Source organism: Myotis myotis, unplaced genomic scaffold, assembly GCF_014108235.1.
Source record: "Myotis myotis isolate mMyoMyo1 unplaced genomic scaffold, mMyoMyo1.p scaffold_m19_p_10, whole genome shotgun sequence".
Classification (NCBI taxonomy): Eukaryota; Metazoa; Chordata; class Mammalia; order Chiroptera; family Vespertilionidae; genus Myotis; species Myotis myotis.
This window is the reverse complement of record NW_023416314.1, coordinates 52462959-52488879: the sequence shown is the minus strand read 5'-3', so window position 1 is coordinate 52488879 and position 25921 is coordinate 52462959. Positions and strand designations below refer to the sequence as shown.

General features: G+C 35.2%; 1 long non-coding RNA gene across 1 annotated transcript in view; it reads left to right on the top strand.

The window, feature by feature from the left end:
* LOC118664868 overlaps nucleotides 1-25921 on the top strand; it is a 164185-nt gene that overhangs the window by 96439 nt on the left and 41825 nt on the right. The window contains exons 3-6 of the long non-coding RNA XR_004970438.1: nucleotides 291-362; nucleotides 17672-17753; nucleotides 18914-19059; nucleotides 21533-21612. This is a non-coding gene — a long non-coding RNA (uncharacterized LOC118664868). The remainder of the gene's footprint in view (nucleotides 1-290; nucleotides 363-17671; nucleotides 17754-18913; nucleotides 19060-21532; nucleotides 21613-25921) is intronic.

Below are 25921 nucleotides of genomic sequence, written 5' to 3'. Positions count from 1 at the left end.
TATAAAAATATTTCCTTTTGTATTTACTTACACTTTTAAACACAAAGTTTATTACTAACATTATATAAAAAGCTATAATGGATGGAGATTTTGCATTCTTAGCAATAGAATAATGAAATAATTGTTTCTTTTGTTATTGTCATCTTAGAAAAAGTTGTAAGAGTAGATGGGAACAACTGCCTGACTTAAAAATAGTGTGATTTGTAGTCAAATGTATACTTTTTTAAATAAAGCATAAAAAGGCAACTTACCTAATTTTTTAAATTTCATTTTTCTCTCTAAATTTTCAGGTCACTTTCATGAATTCAAAGGCAATTTACCAGTGATTTTGGGTGCTGGGGCTGATTTTTTTTGGCGTATTTGTAAGTATTGGTTTATTTATTACTCTTCTCATTGTGTCATGGAAGTAATAGTTTGTAAACAAGTTCTTAAGTCCTCTATCATGTGAATTTTTATTAGTTTTGTAAGTGTTATTAATTTTTTTGTGTTTTTTTAAGAAGAGTATAGAAAAACATATTAGGGCCCATTACAATACGCTGAAAGAATAGATATCTTACTTTTTGAGATGAGGCTCAACTGTAGGAATGATTTACCTTACAGGGGCTTGTCTAGATACACATGGATAGTTTACCCTGGTAAATTCTTAGTCTTTGATTGTCTGGACATGAAAAGTGCTGTGTGCTTGTGCTCACAGAAAAGAGGTGAGATGATACAGAGTTCAAAGAGCTGCCAGTATAGGAGAAGATCATGTACTAAGGAACCAAAGACTCATTTAGTGAATGTATAATATATATCAAATTGGGGGCCTTCCTTGCTTTCTTCACCATCTCTCAAAACAATATTATATTTTAATGGTATTTTGGAGAACAAAGATACTTTTTCTCAGGAAAGAAGGTAAATATCAAGAAAAAATTTGAATGAACCTGAATGATCAATTAAAGTACTTTAAATTGATGTATACTTATTAATATAGAAGTACTTTAGAGTACGTGGCAGGTATTAAAGATGTCTGTTAAAAAACAGACTATTTGAGTAGAATCTAAAATACATTTATATGTATACTATGTTGTAACCCACGGGCATCTCAAGGGCTGCTTTACATTTGATAACAACAAAGACAGAAACTTTTCCTCTGTTAGTATTCTCTGGTCAAGAACTTTAGAGAATATACTTCTAGGAAAGTATTTTTTTAAAAAGTAACAGTATCAATTAGAGTTTAAGTTATTCAGTATTTAAGCAGAAAGCAGCAAACATTTATTTAAAACCAGCTTGATGCCTGGAGATTAGAAATGGAGGTGGAGTAAGTGGATGATACAAGGACATGCTCCCAGGACCAAACTGGAATTACAACTAAAATAAAAACAGCTTTACGTTTCTCTTAGTAGTATCATTGATTGGAGCTGGCATTTAGAATGAACCTCAGAAAGAAGACACAAATGTTTAATATAGCTTAATACATTTTGTGTGTTCCTCATGTTTTAAGAATAATATGTTATTTTTATGAAACTATCAATTCACATTTTATTTTGAAACTAGTCTTATGTAAAACACAAAATATTAAACTACATGTTCATTTGCATTACATATAAGCTTTTAATTTGTGCAAGGTATCATAGTGAGGATTAGGAGGCAAAGAAGATGGGGAAAAAAATATAAACTATTTTCAAGGGGTTCTGGAGAAAAAGGATGATTCCAAGGGGCTGAGCTGATCTTACTAGAAATCTGAATAAAAGGAAATAATTTCGAGTTTTTCTAATCTTATCTTAGTTGCTTTATCTTTTCTTTTACCTCCTTTCTCTCTTCTGTCATATTATTCAGTCATTTCCTTTTGTAAGTTTTTAAGATGATTAAAATTTTTAAATGGGAAATACAAGATAATTTACTGGCATTTCAAATAAGATCGCCTTTATTGAAATATTCTCTACAGTTGTCATCACCTGAAGGCTCTCTGCTTCCTGAATTCTTTACTCACCCCTCTCCCATCATACACAGACTAACTTTGAATGGAGGTGATCCAAATAGTTGAGATTTTTCTTGTGATTTAACAAAGAGATGCTAAAAATAGAAGATGGGTCTCTGTGGGTATAGTTTTCATATGGTTATTTCTCGAGTTCAACTTCGGATTTTTGTCTTGATTACTTAGACAAAAGTAATGCTAATCATACAGGCCTTAAAGTAATTGTTTTCCAGTTTTGAGAATTTCCATATGCTAGATTAGGGCCTGGGCTTTGTTGTTCCTTTGGTCAGTGGTTTCAGGCTTTGTAAGGGCCCTCTTCTGACTGTGGAACCTTCTCATTAAAGAAATGTAGCAAGATACTATGACTAAGATAAGTCAGATAAAATTAACGTGGGAATGCTTGCGTTCCCATTTCTTTCAGTTATTGTGGAAACTGTCTACCACTTCCACTGAATGATGAGATAGCTAAAACAATAAAAATATTTATCTATTTTTGGCTTAAGAAAAAGCAAATGGGATCAATGACAATGGCTTCTTTTAGGAACTTTAATTTCCATGTCCTAGAACTGCTTATTTGCTACATGATCTAAGGCAGAAAGTTATACCTCATGGCCATGGGAAGGTTTCTTAGTAAGGTGTGCAGAAGCCGGTCTGTGAGATAAGGAAGGTGGGATATTGTTTTGCACATCCATAATGAATGGGCCACACCAAGGGTGTGTGAGAATCAATTGGAATCTTACCTACTCACATCTACTACCTAGGTCAGAAGAGGAAAACACTGAACAAAAGTGGTTATCTTTTCAGAAGCTGAAAGCAACTTATTATAGGTTTTTATCCCCCTCTGTAAAAACTAAAACTAACCTTTTCTTTTCCCAAAGTAGGCATTGTGTGATAGGACCTAGTTTTCCATGTTAATGTCCCACATTTAGTTTTTTATGTCTAATTAAAAAATACTTATGGAATTCTGACCATTTAATTTACCAGAGCAATAAATGATTGATTAAAAACAAAACAAAACAAAACAGAAATAGATAATTAGATAACCTGCTTTTTCAGGTTACCCAACCCTTTTTAGTAATTTGAAAATGAATTCCCTTTTATAAAATGCTATCTCTATTCATGGTCTCTACTAGCAACCTTTTCCCTGAAAAAGGAACAAAAAGTATTTTATTGTCTGGTACAAAAAGTGATTATCGCTTAGCCCATGCTTCAGGAAATAATAACAATATCTTGATTTGGTATGACACTTTTTTTTTTCAGATATTAAATTGGCTTAATTTTGTAAAAACTCTGTGAGGTGAGTAGGAATTATTTTCATTTTTGCAGGACTTAACCTTTTAGTGCTCTTTCCATTATATCAGGTTGTCCTGTCTCAGAGAGTATTTTAACTCTTTCTTTTGTTGTTTTTGATCACTATCTCAGTCTCCATTTGATTGCTATACAAGTATTTTCAGAAAGTTAGGTGGAATAAGTAAGTCAAGGAGGAGGTTGTAGAGAGCTTTCTGCCACTTCACTTTCCTCTGTTTCTGGATCATTTGTTCCTCCCTGACATTGGCCTAACCCCCTATTCCAAAACTGTCACAGGTTGTGCTTCAACTGAAATTTTTGAAGTGCATGAATTTTTAGGAAATTAGCAACTAAAACAAAAAAATCACGAATTCATCTTTATTGTGGTATTTTTAAATGGACAGAAATCTATTTCAAACTGAGCATAGCCCAGTCCAAAGCTCCCTCAGTGAAAACATCTGTGATTTTAAGGACAAGTAGGTCTAAGTGCATTATCTTTAAAAAATATTATTCCAGGCTAATCTTGACATAGAGCAGGTAAATAAAAAAGATGAGCTGTGAAAATCCACAAATAGGGCTTGAATGCCATTTTCCATGACAACGGGCGCTGCCCCATGAAAGCATTAATGCTGGGAATGTAAGGAATTTAAAATTGTGCCTTCTCAGTTTTACAGTTGTGTGCTCATGTTAATTAGAGATATACTGACATTTGAAGTATCTACATTGATACACACAGCTACCATACATTTGTGAACTGTGGCTAGAAATCTACTTTAATTGAAAGCAGTTTGCTAATCTGAATGTGTATATCCATTATATTTTAAGCTTTTTAAAGTTTTATATTCTAGTGCTTAGACACTTGTTCTTTCTGCTTGCTTCATTTTCTGCTTCTAATTTTTACCTGAAAGTGTAGCCTGGCCTATTTTTAATCTCTTAGTTGTGTTTTGGAGCAATATGGATGGAATTTTGAGAAAAAAAAATTTTTAATAGCATTCTTTATTTGCTGTAGTTTGAATCTTTCTTCCCTCTCTGACTTTCTAAATTGTTGGTTTTCCTTGCAAACCTTTAAGATGGCCTGCCACGGAAATAAGGTAGGATTTAGGTTTATGGAATTTGCTTCATTGGCTATATTTAAGCACTAAAAAGCTACTGTTCACTATGGTTTTAGCTGGAAAAGCCCGTATGAGAGACCTTGATGAGATGAACAGTGAAGAGGCATTCTGGTTTTTCTAGTATAACTGAAGTTCATCCTTTTCTCTTGATGTCAAGCTGTGTATCTTAATTTTTGATTTGCAGATAAATCCACAATAGCTTGATGACTTCTTGAGGTCATCTTTAACCCTAGAGGTCTTGCTTTGTCTGTCTTATACTTAAAGGAAGATTTGACATCTCTTTTTTTGAAGGCCCGTATTTCTTAAGAATTTGACTGTCAGGATTTAACCTAATTATTTTCTGTTTGGTGTCTAATGAAACTCCCATACTTACTTTTTGGACCAATCCCTGAATATTATGCAAGACCAATTAGAATGAAGCTTCCTTTTTGTTGTCCCAGAACACACTGCTTTAAAAAGTTCGTAATACTCTGTACTTGTTTCATTAAGCCATTTTATTGGCACCATTAAACCACTGAAACCTGGGACCATTAAAACGTAGTACTATTATTATTATCAAGGCTTATTTTTACCCTTTATTACTTTTTTTTCCACTGTACTAAATTCTTCTGTTTTTATTCTTTCATGTTGCTTACTACATATTGTGCCACCACAGCAAATTTTTGTAATTTTAAGTTAATTGCTCAATTATCAGTGATAGTCATGAAGTACTTGAAACATGCGCAGTGGAAGACTTAAAAATTTCAAAATAAGTTGATGTGTCATAATCTTAAATGTGAAACATGCCAATATCTGCAGGCATAAAAATACACTGCCCGAGCTAGGCATTTCAGGGAACGCAAAAACTGACTCTTAAAATCAGGGCGTTTGTCTGGCACTGAAGTGTATCATCTTCGCTAATTTTAAACAACATGTCTAAATTTGATCTTGGTTTACTTTAAAAACTCCAAAAACTTGGTCATGGCTATAAAAAAAAAAAAAAAAAGGAAGTAAAACTATTGATTCTATTTGAATGTTTTACTGGAACCTCACAATCATAGTACTCACTGTGAAGCAGAATTTAGTGTGAGGTGGGTCTGTGCTGGATGACCTCTGCATAATGTTTCTTTACTCCGGAGGCAATCCTCTAATCAGAGGACAGTGTTGCTGTGAAGTTAGTATGTTGTTGATTTATTTATATAGAAAAAAACCCATGAGAACAATGACACTTGGGGACTTATTTTGAATCCTACACAGTAATCTCAGATGCCTTTAAGATAACTTACACATTATGGCAAAATAATTATTGTAACTCTTTTGGCAACTAGGCAAATTATCATTACATTTTGCATTAGTATTCAGTTTAGGGTTTTCTCTAAACTAATATAGTGCCAATGGCTCTTTTTTAGATGCTATTATGGTTCTTTTACATTTTTATAGTATTGTAGTAAAGCTGAATTTACTGGCTACATTTTGAAGGTGGAGTAGAGCAATACGAGAGTCAACATTAAAGTGATTCAGTGCCCTTTGGAGAAAAATTCTTCTTAACTCAAGATTGAAAACAATGTGGGGCTTGGGGGCAGTTTGCTAAGAGCAGCTAATAAACCTGAATATTCCTCCAAAAGCTGCTCTCTCAACCTGTTTTAACCAAGAAGATAGGCTTAATCATCGTCCAGTATTCTTACATAACTTTCATTAATATTTAGAGGTATTAAATGTATGCAGAGAAGGGGAAATAAAACCATAATTTGAGCTGGGAGGTGGTCTCAAATATGAGGAAGTGAGGGAGTGTCAATGAATGCAATGATTATGCATAGCTAGCTATTATTTTATAATGTAATGATCTATAAGATGTGAAATATAATTCTATAAAAAATAGTCTGTCTATAATTCTGTAAAAAACAAGTCATTGATTTACTCAAGCATTTAGATAGAAATATTTTAGCAATGATTCAGTTTGTAAAGATTGTTTGAGTATGCAACAAATTCTGGTTCATTTTGTTGTATGCTTGTCTCTACACATGACTCTTAGCATATAATTTTATTTGAAATACATATTTCATGTTATCTTATAGTATGGCTATAAATGTTCACATTTCACCAAATTGTTGCCAGCTACAAACATCAAAATGTGAGTTAAATATTGCCAGTAAAGATAAAAATGTTTTCTGTGTTCTCTCCCTGCTTCTTTCTCCCTTTCTCTCCACTTCTCTTGTCTGTATCCTCCCTTCCTCTTCCTCTCTCTCTGTCTCTCTATCTATCTCTGTCTCTGATTCAAAGTCTATTGTCTTATTTCAGAGCATATTCCTTCCCACTCTAGAACCCCAGCAGAGTCTCACTTCATTTGGAATACTCTTGATTATAAACTTAACTGATAAAATTTCCATAGGTTCAGCTGTGTCAGAGCACCTCAGGTCTGTTTACATCTTAGTCTGAGAACTCTTACATCTTACTCTGAGACTGAATGCCATGAAAAAAGGCCTATCCTGTCTTTTTATCACCCTGTTGGAATATTGCAGCCATTTTATGCCAATAGTTCTCTTCCGAAATACAGATTTCACATCCTAGGTTTTTGGGTTTCTGTTCTTCCTACATTTCTCTTTCCTTCTCTGAGATTATATTTTCATTTGGGTCCTTGTGCTGCTGAATGGAATTTCAGTTAATGGGCAGAGTGATTGTTGCTTGCCCTGATGAGTTTTTTTCCTGGAGGAGACATGTGTCAATCATATTTAGAGAGAGCCTGTGGGAGGAGCAGGGTTCAAAACAAGGAGCTCTTATCCTGGCAGGTGCCAGGGACTGGGACTTGTTTTGCTCAGTAAGCAGTGAGCTACTACCCCTTACCTCATTTTTTGCTGCTTCAATTTTTCCTTGTTATTAATAAATATTATTGTCAAGAAGTTTTTTGTTTTAATATTTGTTTTTGCATAACACCAGGGACCATTTTAATTTCCTTTTATTCCTGGTGCCATCTTTAAAAAAAAAAAAGCCTTATTATGTCTTTCCATTCTATTTCCCAGGAAGAGGGGCAATGTAAGCATGTTGAGAGTAAATGCAATGCTTGCCTAATCTCAGTGAGGAGAGATCTGACTCAATAGCATCTTCAAGCTGGGTGGTGTAATCAGTGGTCAATCTAACTTCTAATTCCCCCCCTGAAAGCTATTTAAAGATGAGATTATCTGTTTTCCCAGTTATGACAAATCCTTTTTTTGGGTAGCAAATACTTTCTTCCCAGGGGAGTGCTTAGTATGTGTTGGAAATTAATTCAACTCTACAAATATATACTGAGTACTGACTATATTCAACACAGAGCATTAGATGTTCCATTGGAAACAAATGCACAAGTACTAAGTTCTGCTATCAAGAACCTTAGAATCTAGACATAATTATTAAACCTTATTCCTTTTTGTGTCCCTAGCGTCTAACTCAGTGCAGGACTCAAAGGAAGGATTAATACATATTAATTAAGTTGTATTGATTATTGCAGAGGAAATAAGCAGAGGAGAGATATAATCTCCATGTAGGATATGTTAAGTGCCTTCATAAAGTCAAAAATAGCACTGGGGGTTCAAAAGAATGAAAGATACGTCCCTTTAAGAAGAAGGAACTAAGGAGGCAGGCTTTTTGATGTTCTTTGAAAGTTAAGTAGAATTTTGCCCGTGGAATGGATGAAAAGATAACGAGAGAGGAGCATCATGGTAGTGAGAGGAATAAAAGGCACAGGGGTATGGAACAGACAAATGGAAGCAGGGAATTATGGGATAGGTAACATTGAGAAATCCAGTTTGACTTAGGTATAGGGTATGTATAAACTAGAATATTTAGTGGTCATATCATTATGTCCTGTAAGGCTACATTAAGGGGCCAATCACAATCAAATAGTCCAGTGGTAAGGCAAGAGATTTGCTTTTAAAAAATTAGTTCAGCCAGCAGAGTTGATTAGTGCGGAAAAAAAAAATATTTGAATTAGAGAAACAGCTTGTGAGGGATATTGCAATAATTCAGGCAGGAGATAAATGTTTAAATGAAGGTTGTATTTTGGGAACCGAAAGTTAGGAACAGAAAGAAGAGACTTTGCCAATGTAGGATCAATATGACTATATGTGGTGGGGTGCATGAGGGAAAGAAAGGAGTTAAAATGACTCTTTTGCTTTTCCTTGTTCCTGTTGTTCATCATAACACTGAGTTTTAGAAAAGGCAGGAGAAAATGATCATGCTAGTTCTCTCTTGTCAATATTTAAATCCATTGCATCTCATTGGTTAGATACCCACTGAAAATTAAAGGTAGTTTTTCTTCTCCTGGAGGACTTGGAGGAAGATGTGTTTTTAGAGCAGAGTTGGGGAACATCTATCCTGTGGGCTGTATAAGGCCCATGAAATCACATAAGGCTCAGTCAAGGCACTAGGGGCAAATTAATTAAATGTTTGACCAAATATAGCAGGCTAATTTTTTTAAAAAAAGTCTTTATTGTTGAAATTATTATAGATGTCCTTCTATTTTCCCCCCGTAGCTCCCGGTTCCCACCCCACCCGGTTCCCACCCCACCCCAGGCCCTTGCCACCCTATTGTCTGTGTCCATAGATAAAGCATACATGCATATAAGATCTTTGTCTAATCTCTTCCCGCACCCCCCACACCCCCTTCTCTCTGAGAATTGTCAGTTTGTTCCATTTCCATGCCTCTGATTCTATTCCATTCACCAGTTTATTCTGTTCATCAGATTTTTTATTCTTTTAATTTTTAGATTCAATTATTGATAGATAAGTATTTGTTGCCACTTTGTTGTTCATATTTTGTATCTTTACCTTTTTCTTCTTCTTCCTCTTCTTAAAGAATACCCTTCATCATTTCATACAATACTGGTTTGGTGGTGATGAACTCCTTTAGCTTTTTCTTGTCTGTGAAGCTCTAGCTGACCTTCAATTCTAAATGATAGCTTTGCTGGGTAGAGTAATCTTGGTTGTAGGTCCTTGCTCTTCATCACTTTGAATATTTATTTATTTTTTTATTATTTATTTATTGTCTAAAGTTTTACATATGTCTCCTTTTTCCCCACTTGCCCCCCCCCCCCAAGCCATTCCCACCCTGGGCAAGCCCCCACTGCCCCAGTGTCTGTGTCCATTGGTTATGCTAATATGCATGCATACAAGTCCTTTGGTTGCTCTCTAACCGCGCCCCCCCGCCCCCCCTCCCCACTCCCCTGCCATTTGTCTCTGGATCTATTCTTGTTCATCAAATTATGTTGCTCATTATATACCACATATGAGCGAGATCATGTGATATTTATCTTTCTCTGACTGGCTTATTTTGCTTAGCATAATGCTCTCCAGGACCATCCATGCCGTTGCAAATGGTAAAAGCTCTTTCTTTTTTATAGTGGCATAGTATTCCATTGTGTAGATGTACCACAGCTTTTTAATCCACTCATCTGCTGATGGACACTTAGGTTGTTTCCAAATCTTAACTATTGTAAATTGTGCTACTATGAGCATAGGGGTGCATATATCCTTTCTGATTGGTGTTTCTGGTTTCTTGGGATATATTCCTAGAAGTGGGATTACTGGGTCAAATGGGAGTTCCATTTTTAACTTTTTGAGGAAACTCCATACTGTTTTCCACAGTGGCTGCACCAGTCTGCATTCCCACCAGCAGTGCATGAGGGTTCCTTTTTCTCCACATCCTTGCCAGCACTTATCATTTGTTGATTTGTTGATGCTAGACATTCTGACAGGTGTGAGATGCTATCTCATTGTTGTTTTGATTTGCATCTTTCGGATGATTAGTGACTTTGAGCATGTTTTTATATGTCTCTCAGCCTTCTCTATGTCCTCTTTCGAAAAGTGTCTATTTAGGTCCTTTGCCCATTTTTTGATTGGATCATTTATCTTCCTTTTGTTAAGTTGTATGAGTTGTCTGTAAATTTTGGAGATTAAACCCTTATCTGAAATATCATTGGCAATATGTTCTCTCATGCAGTGGGCTTTCTTGCTGTTTTGTTGATGGTTTCTTTTGCTGTACAGAGGCTTTTTATTTTGATGTAGTCCCATTTGTTTATTTTCTCATTAGTCTCTATTGCCCTAGGAGCTGTGTCTGTAAAGATATTGCTAAGACATATGTCTGCTATTTTGCTGCCTATGGAGTCTTGTAGGATTTTTATGGTTTCCCGTCTTACATTTACTAGTAAGTCCTTTAGCCATTTTGTGTTTGTTTTTGTGTATGGTGTAAGTTGGTGATCTAGTTTCATTTTTTTTGCATGTATCTGACCAAATTTCCCAACAGCATTTATTGAAGAGAATGTCTTGACTCCATTGTATGCTCTTGCCTCCTTTGTCAAATATTAATTGAGCATAATGGCTTGGGTTGATTTCTGGGTTCTCTGTTCTGTTCCATTGGTCTATATGTCTGTTCTTGTGCCAGTACCAGGCAGTTTTTTGAATATTTCTTGCCACTTCCTTCTGGCCTGCATAGTTTCTGTTGAGAAGTCAGCTGACAGTTGTATGTGCACTCCCTTGTAGGTAACTAACTGATTTTCTCTTGCTGCTTTTAAGATTTTCTCTTTGTCCTTTGCCCTTGGCATTTTAATTATGATGTGTCTTAGTGTGGTCCTCTTTGGGTTCCTTTTGTGTGGGGTTCTGTGTGTGCTTCCTGGACTTGTAAGTCTATTTCTTTCACCAGTTAGGGGAAGTTTTCTGTCATTATTTCTTCAAATAGGTTTTCAATATCTTGCTCTCTTTTGGCACCCCCATAATTCGGATGTTGTAGCTGTGCCTTGATTGCTTTTGGTGTCTCTGGGAAGAATTGACCTCTAGGCTAATTGGCTGTGGGGACCAGCTGCAACTACAGTGGAAAAGCTGCTGTGCAGGAGACACCCTTATGGAGTAGGATTTGCTTCAGTGGGGCTTTGTTGCTCACTGAGTCTGCTCCTGGAGTGTGTCGCTTATGGATGTGTAGAGTTGTAATCTGGTATGGTGTGACACTGACCACTGGGTACACTGGCTCTTGGGTCTCCTGGGAGGTGCAAAGTCAGCCACTGCCTTAGGCCACCCAGCAGGACCTACAGAGAGATCTGCAGATTTCTTCTCTTTGTATTGGTTTTGGAAGTGCCTACATGATGCCCAGTTGTGAAGCAAGGCAGGCTGGTGCTAGTGCCAGGTCTTGGGCCTTTTATTGATAGGTTGGGGCTCCCTGACCCAGCTGCAGCTTGTTTGACAGGTTTTTAGCCTGAGAAAGGACAGGCCATTCATATGCAAAATCCGCTGTGCACAGCTTGGGTGGGGTTGTAAATTGGGTGTGGTGTGGTCTCAGGGATTCACCAGGCCTGAGCAAACAGAAATGGCTGCCACTCAGCCCTGCAACCGAGGAGGTCCCAGCATGGGAACAATGATCCCCGGGAACACCTCCATCTGGAAGAAAGCTGCCCCCAATTTCCTGCCCTGATGCCAGACAGTCCAGTTTCTCCTCGTATGTGTCTGGGTCTTTTAGAGCCTCGCCGGGCACTGGAGCTCAGAGAAAGTGGGAGCTTGTAAGTTCAATTCATGCTGCCAGCCTTATAAGAGGAGCAGCTGGGACTTCAGCAGCCTGAGTGTCCCCTCAGCCTCAATCCGCACTGGTTTTTATAGCCCATAGTTCTTACTGCCCAGAAGGACTTCTTTTCCCATCTCTGCGACCCTGGGCTGGGGGTCTGGTGTGAGGCTGGGACCCCTTGCTCCTCCAGGTGGCCTCCGCAGAGGCGATCTCCCTTTGGATTAAAAAAGTGGCCCAGGTGGGTGCCGGACTAGCCCATTCGATGCCTCCACACCTCCTACCAGTCCCAGTGCGCTTTCTTCTTTACTTCTCTAGTTGTAAGACTTCCATTCAGCCAGCTTTCTGGTGGTTCTGTATTTTAGTTGTAATTTTGATGTGGTTGTGAGAGTCTGTGATTACAGGCATTTGCCTACACTGCCATCTTGGTTCTCCCCTAGTGGACTAATTTTTAAGTTGATAATTTTGTGTGGCCTGTGAATGATATTATAAATATCAGAATGGTCCTTGGCAGAAAAAAGGTTCCCCATTCCTGTTTTAAAGGAATGAGAATATATTTAAAGTTACTTTGAGGATTTAGAGGCATACTATAAACACAAAGATATTAACACTAGGCGTTAAAGTACACAGGCAGGGTCTTGTTGATTTCAGAGACACAAGGTGAAACTTGGCTACCATGACTGAGAAAAGTGAAGATACTTGAGAGTGATGACTTTGACTCTGGTTATATTGCTATACTGGTCCTTCTCCATAGAAGGAATAGTTGCAGCAAATAGTATACTTCTTTGCTATGTCCCATAAATTTTGATATGTGGTGTTTTCCTTTTTATTCAGTTCAAAATACTTTCTAATTTTCCCTATTATTTTTTCTTAGATCAGTGGGTTGTTTATAAGTATTATTTTATTTCTTTTTAAAAATTTTAAATATATTTTTATTGATTTCAGAGAGGGAGGAAAGGAGAGAGAGAAAAATCAATGATGAGAGAGAATCACTGATGAGCTGCCTCCTGCATGCCCCACACTGGGGATTGAGCCTGCAACTCGGGCATGTGCCCTGACTGGGAATTGAACTGTGACCTCCTGGTTCATAAGTCAGCTCTCAACCACTGAACCACACTGATTATTTTATTTCTTAATATTTAGGGATTTTTTTCAGATATCTTTCTGCTACTGAATTCCTAATTCTTTTGTTGGCTGGAAAATTCTAGAAATGAAATTAGGTAAAGTTGGTTGAGGTCTTTTACATCCTTACTGATTTTTGTCTACTTGTTCTATCATTTTTTCATTTGTTATATGGCTTCTCCCATATATTTTATGTTTTTAAAATTTATCTTGTTGAATGTATTGCAGATGTTTCCTTTTCTCCCCCCATTGACCCCTTCATCCCGACCCCCTGCCTTTACCCTCCCCTCTCCCCAGACTTTTACCACACTGAGATTTAAAAAATGAATAATTCTTGAAATTTTACTAGATTTTCTTTCTTGTATTTTGAAACTAAGTGAATATTAGGTAAATAAATGTTTAAGATCATTATGTCCTCCCAATGACTTGACCGCTTTATCATTATATAAGAATCCTTTTTTCCCTAGTAATATTCTTTGCTCTGTAATCTACTTTGTCTGATAGCCACTGACACTCTTTTTATTAGTGATACCATGGTATATAGTTTATATGTTTTCACCTTTAAAATATTGTTTCTTCATCTTTCAAGTGGATTGTTTTTTTGTAGATTGAATACAGTTGAGTCTTACATTTTATTCTGGTATCACAATCTCTTTTAATTTGGGTGTTTAGACCATTTATATTTAATGTGAATATTGATGTGGTTGAATCTTCTTTTTGTTTTCTTGTATTATCTCTTCATTATTCTTTTTTCTTGCTTTGTTTTTAATTTATTAATAATTTTTATGATTTTATTTTAAATCTTTTGTTGGCTTATTTCTTTCATTTTTTTTGTTTTACTACATTTCATGCTAGATTTACAATTTGTAGAAAACTATACAACTTATAATAGTCTTACTTCAAGTAATATTGTCCCACTTTACGTACGCTATAAGATGGAATCTTATACTAGTATACTTTCATTTCTCTTCCCTAGCCTTTATGCTATTGTTGTTCAGATATATTACTTCTACATATGTTATAAACCTAAAAATAATAATTTTTGTTTTGAATAGTCAATAATATATACATATTTTTAATATATTTTTATTCATTTCAGAGAGGAAGGGAAAGGGAGAGATAGAAACATCAATGATGAGAAAGAATCATTGATCGGCTGCCTCCTGCATGCCCCTACTGGGGATTGAGCCTGCCACCCAGGCATGTGCCCTTGACTGGAATGGAACTTGGGACCCTTCAGTCTGTAGGCTGATGCTCTATCTACTGAGCCAAACCAGCTAGAGCAGTCAATCGTATTTTAAAGAGATTTAAAAAGAAAGAAACAGTATTTTATATTTACCCATATATATAACATTTCCAGTGTAATTATTCCTTTGGGTAGATTTGGATTTCTACTTGGTAGCATTACTTTCTGCCTGAAGGATCTCTTTACACTTCTTGTAAGATATGTATACTGATGAGCTGGTAAAATTTTCTTCAGCTTTTGTATTTCTGAAAAAAATCTTTATTTTGCCAGGTATAAAATTTTAGATTAATTTTTTTGTTGAATAATTTAAAGATATAGATAGATCCATGTCTTTTGTTTGCATTATTTTAAAAAATAAGTCTGTTGTAACTCATATATGTTCTTCTGAATATGATGTGTAATTTTCCTCTGCCTGCTTTTATGATTTTCTCTTTACAGGTTGTAAGCTATTTGATTATTTTGTAGTTTTCTTAATGTTTCTTGAGTTTGGGGTTTTTTGAAATTCTTGTATGTATGGGTTTAATTTTTGTCACGTATGGAAATATTTCAACTATTATTTCTTCAAAAATTTTTTTTTCCAGAAATTCTTTTGTTCACTGCAATTTTTTGTGTGGAATCCAATTACACATATGTTATGTAGCTCAAAGTTGTCTTACAGTTCACTGATTTGGTCCACATTTTTTCAGTGTTTTAATTTTTATTGTTTCTATCGATCAATCTTTAAGTTCATTTGTCTTTTGTTTGGCATGTCTACTCTGGTTTTAATTCACCTCAATACATTTTTCATCTCAGACATTGTTTTTTTTTTAATCTCTAGAAGTTAAATTTGAGTCTTTATGATAGATTCAAGTCTATACTTAATATAGTCTGTAACAAATAGAATGCAACTATAATAACTGTTTTCATATCCCTGTCTACTTATTCTATTATCAGTTTCAATTGATTGATTTTTTTCTCCTCATTATGGGTTCTATTTTTCTGCTTCTTTGAATGGCTGGTAGTTTTTATTTTTGGCATCAACAAAAATTGTGAATTTTACCTTCCTGAGTGCTGAATATTTCTGTATTTCTATAAATATTTTTGTAGTTTTTTTCTTGGTATACAGTTAAGATACTTGGAAATAATTTTTATTTTATTTTATGTTTTCTATCACCATTTATCCCCTATATGCCTTCTTCCACCTCCACTCTCCACCCCCACAATCACCACACTGTTGTCCATGTCCATGAGTTCTATCTTTATTAATCAATTTCTCCATACCCTCTCCCCCTAACCCCCCAAATGTGATCCTTTTAATGTTTGCTTTTAAGCTCTGTCAATTGAGACTAGTACAGCCTTTATTGTAAGGTTAATTTTCTCCACTACCAAGGCAATACTGTTTTGAGTACTCACCAATGCCCCTTGTGTTTTAAAGTTTTATACTTTTGATGATGGGAAAATAAACTATTCCTGGGTTTATGTGAACTCTGGGATTATCCTCTCTGATCCTTTTGGATATCTTGCTCTAACTTTTTTTGGTTTTCTCGTATGTGTACCCATGAGCTAGCTGATCAGTAATTGCTTAAATTCTTATAATGGACTCTGCAGATCTCTGGAAGTCTAACTCTTCTCTCTTAGTCTGCCCTATGCACTATAGCCACCTTGGTCTCCTTAGAATCCCCAGTTCTATCTTCTTAACTCACTGAGACCATGAAGCTCTGCCTCTGTGCACTGCAGTCAGTAATATCTTCCTTCCTTCCTTCCTTCCTTCCTTCCTTCCTTCCTTCCTTCCTTCCTTCCTTCCTTCCTTCCTTCCTTCCTTCCTTCCTTCCTTCCTTCCTTCTTTCCTCCCTCCCTTCTTTCCTTCTTTCCTCCCTCCCTTCCTTCCTTCCTTTCTTTCTCCTCACTCAAGGATATTTTTCCACTGATTTTTAGAAAGAGTGGAAAGGAGGGGAAGAGACAGAGAGAAACATTGATGTGAGAGAGACACATCCATTGGTTGCCTCCCGCAAGAGGGACCGAGGAACAAACCTGCAACAGGTACATGCCCTTGACCAGAATTGAACCCAGGATCTTTCAGTTCGCAGGCTGATGCTCTATCCACTGAGCCAAACCAGCTAGGGCAGTAATTTCTTTCTTTATGCAGTAAGCTATAAGGATAAACTTACTTGTTTTTCCTTTCTCAGAAATCACTGTCCTTCATTGCCTGCTGGTCAGTGTCTGAGAATTGTTGTTTTCATATATTTTGCTCATTTTTTTAGTTGTTTAAGCCTGAAGGGTAAATTTGCTCATTGTTTGTTCATTTTGGTCAGAAGCAGAAGTCTCCACATATATTAAGAAATTATATAATGCATTTTATTGAATGCTTCACACATAGAAAAATTTCAATAACAGATGGTTACTATTGTTATTTCTCTGCTATGTCCTGTTAATGAAACTTTATTTTATATACAACCTTCAGTAGGAAGCCTTTCTGGACCATTATCTCCACAGATGGGTTATTAATTTTTATTCTTTGTATCCATATCACTTTTACATACTTTTATTATGGCAAAAATCTATGTTACAAATTTTGGTTTACTTATCTTTTTGTGGTGGGTTGTAAGCTCTTAGACAAATAAGTTCTATCTTGTTTTCTGTTCTTAGTTTCTAGTAAATAATAAGTGCTTAGATATTCGTTGCAAAAAAAATGAACAATCAAGAGTGTCTTACACCTTTTATGAAATGTTCAGGAGTAGAATTTTTTATTGAAAGGAAAGAGAGGTGGTTTAGGAGTATAAGAACATTTGAGCAGATTAAAAGCAGGAAAATATACACTATTTTGGGGATCTAGAGAATAGCACGAGAACAATCTCATTTGTTTGAGGTTGGTAATATAAAGTAATAATGATAATGATAATGATAATAATAGCAATAATAACAGTTCATCTGAAAGTGAGAGAGAATAGAGGAGTGTAGAATGGGAGAAACATACTGTAGTGTGTCAATGAAACCATTTTCTGATTATATTGCTGTAATATAGATGATAATATTGGTAACTTTATGTGAACGTATATTGTATGAATCCTTGTAACTTTAAGTGTTGTAATAAAGGCTTTTAAACAAAGTGCTGAGAGAATACAACATGCTTTTTGGGGTAGATAAAAATTGGAAGGAAGTGGTAGGGATGGATTATCTGAGAACCAGAAAGGAATTCTAGCTAGTAGAGAATAACATAAATACAAAAATAGTATAGGCTGTAAATAAGCATAATGTAGCAGAAAGAACAAATGAACCTTGGAGTTGCGTTCTAGGGCTTTACTTTCATCCCCATCATTGGTGTGACTCTGGACAAATTACTTAGCTTAAGACTCAGTGTCCTCATCTATAAAATGAGTGTGGTTGTTGGGAAGATTATCTGATGAATAGAGAACATTTATTTTATATCTGGCAGATAGTGGGTCCAATAACTATTAGTTTCTTCTTTTTAGACATTCTATATCTTCTGATGAGGAAAGGAAAATGCTTCAAGAAGGACTTTGTGACCTCTCATCACTTTGTATAAGAGCCCAGGTATAATATATATATATATGTATATATATAATTTATGAGTATAACTAATGTTCCCACTTATTTCTTATTTCTGTGGCAAATGAGGATTGCATTGATTTTTTTGTGGTTTAATACTAAGGCCTTCATAACTTTAACACCCAGTTTCTATACATTTTCTTGTTTTAACTTGTGTTTAAAATTATTGGGATTATTAGCTAAATTTTATATACAAACTAAACCATTGTACTACCACAATTAAATCTTTTTTATTTTAAAAAATTTACCATTATTGTTTAAAGTATTGCAGATGTCCCCCTTTTTCCCCCATTGACCCCTTCTAGCCATACCTGCCCTGCCCCCCACTGCCCCAAGCCTTCACCACTCTATTGTCTTGCTTTATAGGGGACATAGCTATTGAATGAAAGATTGGACAGATGAGTATCAAAAATCTTAAATTTTCCCAAGTTTCCAACCCATTGTATTTGTCTATTTCTGATATAATTGACATATAACATTAGTTTCAGCTGTAGGTTTTGCATTTTATGAACAAAATCACTTTTTAAAAATCCTCACCTGAGGATATGGTTTTCATTGATTTTCAGAGAGGGTGAGAGAGAAACATCAATCAGTTGCCTGCCATATGTGTCTGGCTGGGGATCAAATCTGCAACCTAGGTATATGCCCTGATGGGGAATCAAACCCACAACCTTTTGATGTATGGGATGATGCTCCAATCAACTGAGCCACCTGGCCAGGGCAAACAAAATTAGTTTGAACTGAATTATCTATCATAGAATTGATACAATATAAAGTACAGAGTGAAGTTTAGAAACCTTTGATTTTAAAAAATAATCATACTTTATAAATCTCCAAACAACTTACAAGTATAGTACGTAATGCTGCTGATCCTGGTACATGAAGAACCGCGGTTAGTCCTCTGCCTCGTATCTCAAGTGCTGGGAGCTGAGTTGTCAAGGCTCTGGCATGGAGTGGCACCTGGCTTCATTTGCTCCCTCTGCTATAGACTAGTTCTTTGCATTTATGAACCTTAGTCTGGCCTTGATGACAGTTTGCTTGGTTAGAGTCACTTTATTTTTAGTTTAAGTCATTTTGCCTCCAGGATGCTTGTAAACATGTTGAGAGGCTGAGTTTTTGATGGATCTCACAAAACTCCTCTATAGGGCATGAACTGAAACCGAGCAGCCGACAATATTAATAATTCAGCATTTGGCAGTGTTGTGGATATTAACGCATTTGTAGTTCACCTTGACAAACCTTGGCCCAATCACATTCAAAAATGAATTTAGTCGTCTCATTTTAGTCTCTGGTGAGTATTTTAATACTTTTTTCAATCCATATATGAAATAGAGAAAATATTAATCTCCTCTTAGAAATGCAAGGTTCATAGCCCACATGGCTATATGTTGTGAAATAAAAGAAAATATGTTACAATAAATTGCCATCTTGATTTAATGAAAATAATGTTTAGGAATTTTTATATCACATTATGGCTGATTTGGGATATTTTAAATTGCTCATTTATTCAAAATTTCAGAGCAAAGTTCCTATTTTGGTATTTCAGGTAAACATTTAACTCTTAACTTTAAATAACCAGTAAATTTATGTACTTAATGCAGGTAAATTTTATAAAGCATTTATCAAAAAAACTGAAACATGCTAATTATTAAAATAACTACATATAATAGCTAAGTATATTCAGCATTTAGGACTTTACAGTTACTTTACAAAAGTTACTTTCATGGGGAAATAAATGTATCTTCTTGTATTAAAATGCCTTAAGAATGACACAATTTTATTAAATTATTAGTAATTCCAGGACACGCCTCGTAATTTGTGGGGCCTAGAAATAATATGGCAATGACTGGAGTGGAAAGATCCTGATTCTTAAAATTTGGTGGCTGTTGAGCTGTATGAATAAGCTATGCCCTTCTGGCACATACCAAGTGCATTTAAAATTGCAAAGGAATTTTTTTTTAGTTACCTAATCTAGCTTCTTTCAGGCTAATATAACTACTTTGTTGTCAGATTTCCTCCTTTGAAGGATATAAATGAGGAATTTAAATTTTTATATAAATAAAAAGTGTATTATTTGGTCCTTGAAGTATTTGGGTCCATATTTTTACCTAGAAGACCTTACTGTTACATTCAAGTTGAACTATAAGGGGGGAAAGCTTATAAACTTGAAGTAACCTTTTGTGGTGATATAATGTGGTTTAAATTACTCAGTGAAAAACATGACAATAAAACTGAAATAAACATATCAAATGAAGACTATTTTGTTTTGTCTGCCTAAAAAGTGATTTTCACTTTTAATGAATTTCAGTATAGTCAGAGACTTATGTCTCAATATTATATTTTCATTAACATAAATCTTCAAATGGGCAATTATGTCCACATGATAAATATGTGGGGTTAATGAGGGTAATTTGCCACCTGTGTCATGAAGCAGCTCCTTTTGATTCTTATGTAAAAATTTCCATAGTTTTCTTGGTAAGGCTTTAGAGGCTAAAAAGTCTAAATTGAAAGGGAAAACATTTAACACTTTAAAAATCTCACTCTTGCCAAGAAATGAATCATGCATAAGGTCTGAAAATAAATAGAAAATAATTAAAGGTATATTTTAGATAGCAGATTGGATCCATTCAAAGAATTTGTAGGAGTGTCTTTATTATGCTGTGATACTAATAAGTGGCATTGTGCTACCAGCTTAGTAATAGAAATGGAATAGGTTTGAAACCATAAGCTAGTTTAATAACTTTGAATCAATTTATTTTCACTTCTGTATTCCTTGCAAAGGAGAATGCACTACATCTCTGTGATCAACCTGAATTTCTCTTGTTCTGGGAAGTAATAAAGTCCAACTCGGCTTTTGACACAGCCTAGTTACATGGATTAGGTAAAACTGATCTTAAAAGAGAAAAATTGGATACTCAGCAAACCCCAGCAGATATTTTGACACACTCTTCAAGCTGATAAGAGTTGTCATAAATTTAAACATAAACTTTCCTAGTACAGAAACTTCACTAATAAAAGGCTTTGAATATTTTATGAATGACTGAGCACCCTGCTTTGCTAATAAGTCCTCTGAAGCTATGACTTTTTGGGGATGGTTTTATTTTTGGAGGAAGGGGTGTTGAAGAGAAGGTACTGATGAGGTGTCATATAATTTTACAAGTTGCATAACTGCTTTTAACTATGAAACTATTTCTGATTAAAATAACAATTGAGCTTATAATTTTTTTCTGAACAGCTGCTGCTCCAGGGGGTCATTTCCTTGGAGAGCTTGAAAATAATCGTACTCCTGGTACATGAGTTACGTAGTCTTGTGTTTTACAGCAAAGCACAAAGTTTAAAGCCTATAGAAGAATGTTATTTGAAAGCTGTCAAACCATGTTAAAAAAGACTGCATCGTCAAAAGGCCCTGGTGGCCACGATTCTGCATGTAGCCTTGTCTTATTCATTATAAAATGCATGTTTATAAAGTTCCACAGAGCATCCAATTCCCAATTCACTTATATCAGCAAGACTTAACTTGCTCATTAATCTAAATTCTTTTGCAACTTTAATCTACATGTTTAATTAATCATAAAATGAGGCAGTAAGTAATTTCAGCAATGTGTGGCTTGTTATCAGATGCATTTAATCACTCTTCTGTGAGCTCATTTGGAAACACCTGAAGATGTCGAGTGCAGTTTGAATAAGCATAAATTATTCTTTGTCAGTGTACTTCACTCAACTAATAAGACATTAATTTAAAAGGCACTGTTTGTCATTTTTAGATCTTTACCAATATTTTTAGCTTGGCAATATAACTCTAATTGTATATATGATTCACAACTAGTGCCCGACATAGGAAAGGGTAAGAATTTAATTCATTTTTCTTATTTACATGTAATTATGTCATATAATCTTAGTTTTTAATGAGGATTAACCATCTTGTAAGTATTCATATACTTTTGGAATAAGGTACTAATGAATTATAGTTAGAAAAATTATTTGTTGGTACAAAGAATTGTGACTCCTTGTTTCTTGCCTAGGTTAGGTCTGAAAGGACGTGAGGTTTGGGAGAGGGCATTGATTTGAGAGCACAGGTATTGCAGAGGGATTATATAATGCAGATATTAATCTTTAAAAATCCAAGTAATATAACTATATTTAGCTATCTCACATAATAACATATGTAGTCCTTAATAGGTCCAGGTAGCCTAAAATAATACAGTCCCATCCCCCCCTCCCAGTCTCTTAACATTATTGGACAGTTGATGATAATGATTTTTAAAAAGCAAAAAAACAAGCACAATAATAACAAAAAACCACTCATAGCTTCACAGCAAAAAAAAAAAATTCATGAGAGCTGACTGAGTTATATATCTCGATGTCAGGAGTGTAGGAATAAAAATTGCATTTTATAGGATGTCATCACCTGTCCTGTTTATGCCATGAGAGTAGTGACACACGGTAAGAATAATTATCTCAGTGGAAACAAATTTATTTACCTGCCGTGGAACATCCCTGTTTATCTTACTCATGAACTCATCTCACTCATATGCTATCCATGGATTGTCAGCAGTGAGCCAGAGGGGATGATTCCTGAAAAGGGAATATTGGTTTGAGCTGAAATATAGCCATATTCTCCATTTTTATTGGACATGCACATCTCCTGGGCTTCTTCCTTTTCTTCAGGGATACTATACACTGAGCTAACATTTATATGTCCATTTCTTACTCTATGACTCATGATTATATGAAAACTTTTCTTCTTGTTTTTCTTTCTAAGGGAAAACAAAATCCCAGAAAATATCATTGTACTGTTGAAGTCATATACTAGACCATAGTGGCACAACACAGTGAACTGCCATTTACCCTTATTTCACTCAAAGAACTAGGAATTGGTTTTTTTTAGAACCTCTGATGAAAACCTCAAACACTGGGTCCTTCTTTAGAATCATCATTGAAAAACAAGTTAAATTCAAATTCATTTAAATTCAAATTCAGTTAAATTCATTTGAATTTAACTTTCTTGTTAAGAACACTTTTCTCATTCCTATAGAATCTTAGTGATAGACACATACAGTCTAGTATGAATGCTTGTTGTTTTTCTGGATAAGGAACCTCTCAAACTTTCCTAACTCTCCTTCCCTTGGCAAAACCTGAGATAATTTTTCCAAACAGATTTATTTTCTAACTTGTTTTGGGTGCAAAGAAAGAACACAGTGTCCTTCCACACCCCAACTGATGTGTGAGAGACCTGCCCTGTTGTCCTATTAGGTCCCTCCACACAAAGACAATGGTGTATTTTATAAAATATTATATTTCAGCATAGCAATTTGTATGACATACTTCAAGAGGAAAATGATAACTATGTTCCATGCAGCTCTTATATTCTCAGAGGTTCGCACATGTGCTTTTGCGTGCGTGCACGTGCTCGCAGACACACACACACACACACACACACACACACACACACCCCTTTATCCAAAATGCAAACAAACTACCTCTTCTGCCCAGTCACAAACAAGGACATACCACTTAAACATGCTTCTTCAATGGTGGCTTCACAATTGGTTAGAATGCATAATACCCAGAATTATGCACTATTCCAATAGATGCAACTGAATGAGTGGGCCTTCCGTCTCCAGCTGACCTGACAGAGATGGCTAGCAGGGATCTGATTCTATTGCACAATTTCTATATCTGAAGGATAGCATGCTGGTAACGAAAGGGATTACTGATGGCAGAGAGGGTTGGGTGAGATGAGTGAGGAGCACGTGCAATGTGGTATCCACTAACACATGTGTTCTGGGGTATGATTTGGAAAGCCTGATTGGACATCAGAGTCGTCAGCTGCTGTGGGGCTTCAGGCTCAGCAGATGAATGAGAATGTCACAGTGCAGTTGGTTTCAGGCAACACTTCTGACCTTTCATTACAAGTCTCAATAGCTTATATTAAAATTGGAGAATAATGATATCTTAAGTTATGCTTCATGTTACACCTCAGGAGAAGGCTTGATATCTCCCACTCCTCTACCCCCAGTTTCTTAAACAAGTTAAATTCTATTCTAATTTTTACTGAAAACATTATGTGTTATTTCCTACAAAACCTTCATAATTCATGTCCATCCATCTTTCCTTGGAATCCAGGCTTTGTCTGTTAACATTGTTTGTTTTTCTATAGTGAGCTAGTTTTTCTTAATCATTAGAAATTGGCTTTTATTAGATCATTAGGCATCATATCTGTACAGTATATTTGATGGCTTTATGAGAATTTCTGATGATAGATGCTCAAAGCTTTGCCCAGATAACATTTTTACGGATCCACGTAGTCTTGCTCATATATGAAAACAAGGCATTGGGTTATACAGATGGTTAAGTGTGCATTTAGTTATTGCTCAAGAATTTTCATGAGAATGGACTGACTTATACTTTTGTTAATTTCTTAGTGTCCTTAGCTTAGAAACTTTGTGTATTTTTTAAAGCAGCATCTGAATCAATTATACTAGTATTCAGGAAAATATAATAGTGTATGTAGTTTTAGAAACTGCCTTTTTTTCATTACCCATAGTACCTAGTATTGGCATGGTTATCACTCTTGTAATATTAACAACGTATTATAGCCATAATAATTATTTGTTTATGCATACTTCCAAGTACTATATTTTAAAATCCCAAACTTCATATATAGTAAATGAGAAAGTAATTTATAAATTAAACGTTGAATTCTCACTTTTCTTTTTTATTTATGCTTCCCTTTTTGTAAAGCAAATGACCTACTTAAAAAAGGCTGATAGTTGCCTAATATTTTATTATTCCTTTATCTATTTCACAAAAAGACGTTTTGAAGTATACACAGGGATGTATTTCTAGGCAATTGTCAACTTACAGATAAAGTTCTGAAAGTTTGTTGTTTGGAATTTGGAATGGATAGTCATATAGAAACCATGTTATAGATGGTGATTAGGTTCCTTGGGCAACCTAGTGAAACCCATTTATTCCATAATATGGCTGAATTATACTACTGAGAATACTATAGTAGCTAACCAACTACTGTCTGTTAGATGGTTTTGTTTGAAATGTCATTTTGAAATTTGCCTTTAATCATATACTTTTGATGAATTTCTGGTAGTTGGATTTGACTTTTTCTACCTCCACTCTACCAGTTCACAGCAGTGAAAATGAAATAACCCTTGGAATGGAATTTGGGAGGTGAGGACGACTTCCTGATGTCTCTAGCTATGGAAAGTAACTGGGCATTCTGCCTGGAGTAGGAGTGAATGGGCAACTCTGGTGACCTTGGTATAGAGGTGTATATCTGTTTATAAATGAAGGGCATCCTATTGGAGATTTATATATTTTTACAGTAAAGAAGGAGCATTTTCTAATTTTACACTGATGAGCCAAAGGGTGGAGAAGGTCAGTTCTTCTGCTAATTCGCTATGCCTCACAGTATATCCCAAGTATTATTTTTAAAGTTATTTAAAAATATTTTATTTTTAATCAAAGAAATTCATTTTTTATTGATTTTATTGGGTGACATTGGTTAATAAAATATAGGTTTCAGGTGTATAATTCTATAATACATTATCTGTGTATTGTGTGTTCACCATCCCAAGTCAAGTCTCCTTCTAGCACCATTTATTCCCCCTTAACCCTCTTCTACATCCTCCACTCCCCTTACACTCCCATCCCACCCGCCATAATTTTGGCTAGCGCTGGTGAGAGTAGTTTAGTTTCTAATACCAGAACAGTTTTGGAATATATTATGTATTAGGATCATATAAGATGAGGTGATATATGCATGTAGGAAGCAGTTTAAATTGACTGAAAATTAAACATTCCCAAATACATGACAGTTCACCCAAATGATGACTAGTAGTCCTTTGCTATTAAACTACATAACATCCTTTAAGAGTTTCAGAAGTAAATAATATGAAATTGCAAATAGCTAATGGAAAGTTTATTTGGTTACATGTAAAACATTATCTTGAACCTCAGAAATTGAATTATATTCATCCTTTTTACTTCAAATCTGGCAAAAAAAATTTTTTTTTATTGTCAATGGGAAAGTATGAAAAAGGAGAGTAATGGAGATAAAATGAGAGAAGTGGTATTTAAAAGGCTCTAAAGATTTAAGTTGTCAGAGAAAACAGTTTGATGAATTATGAGTGAAA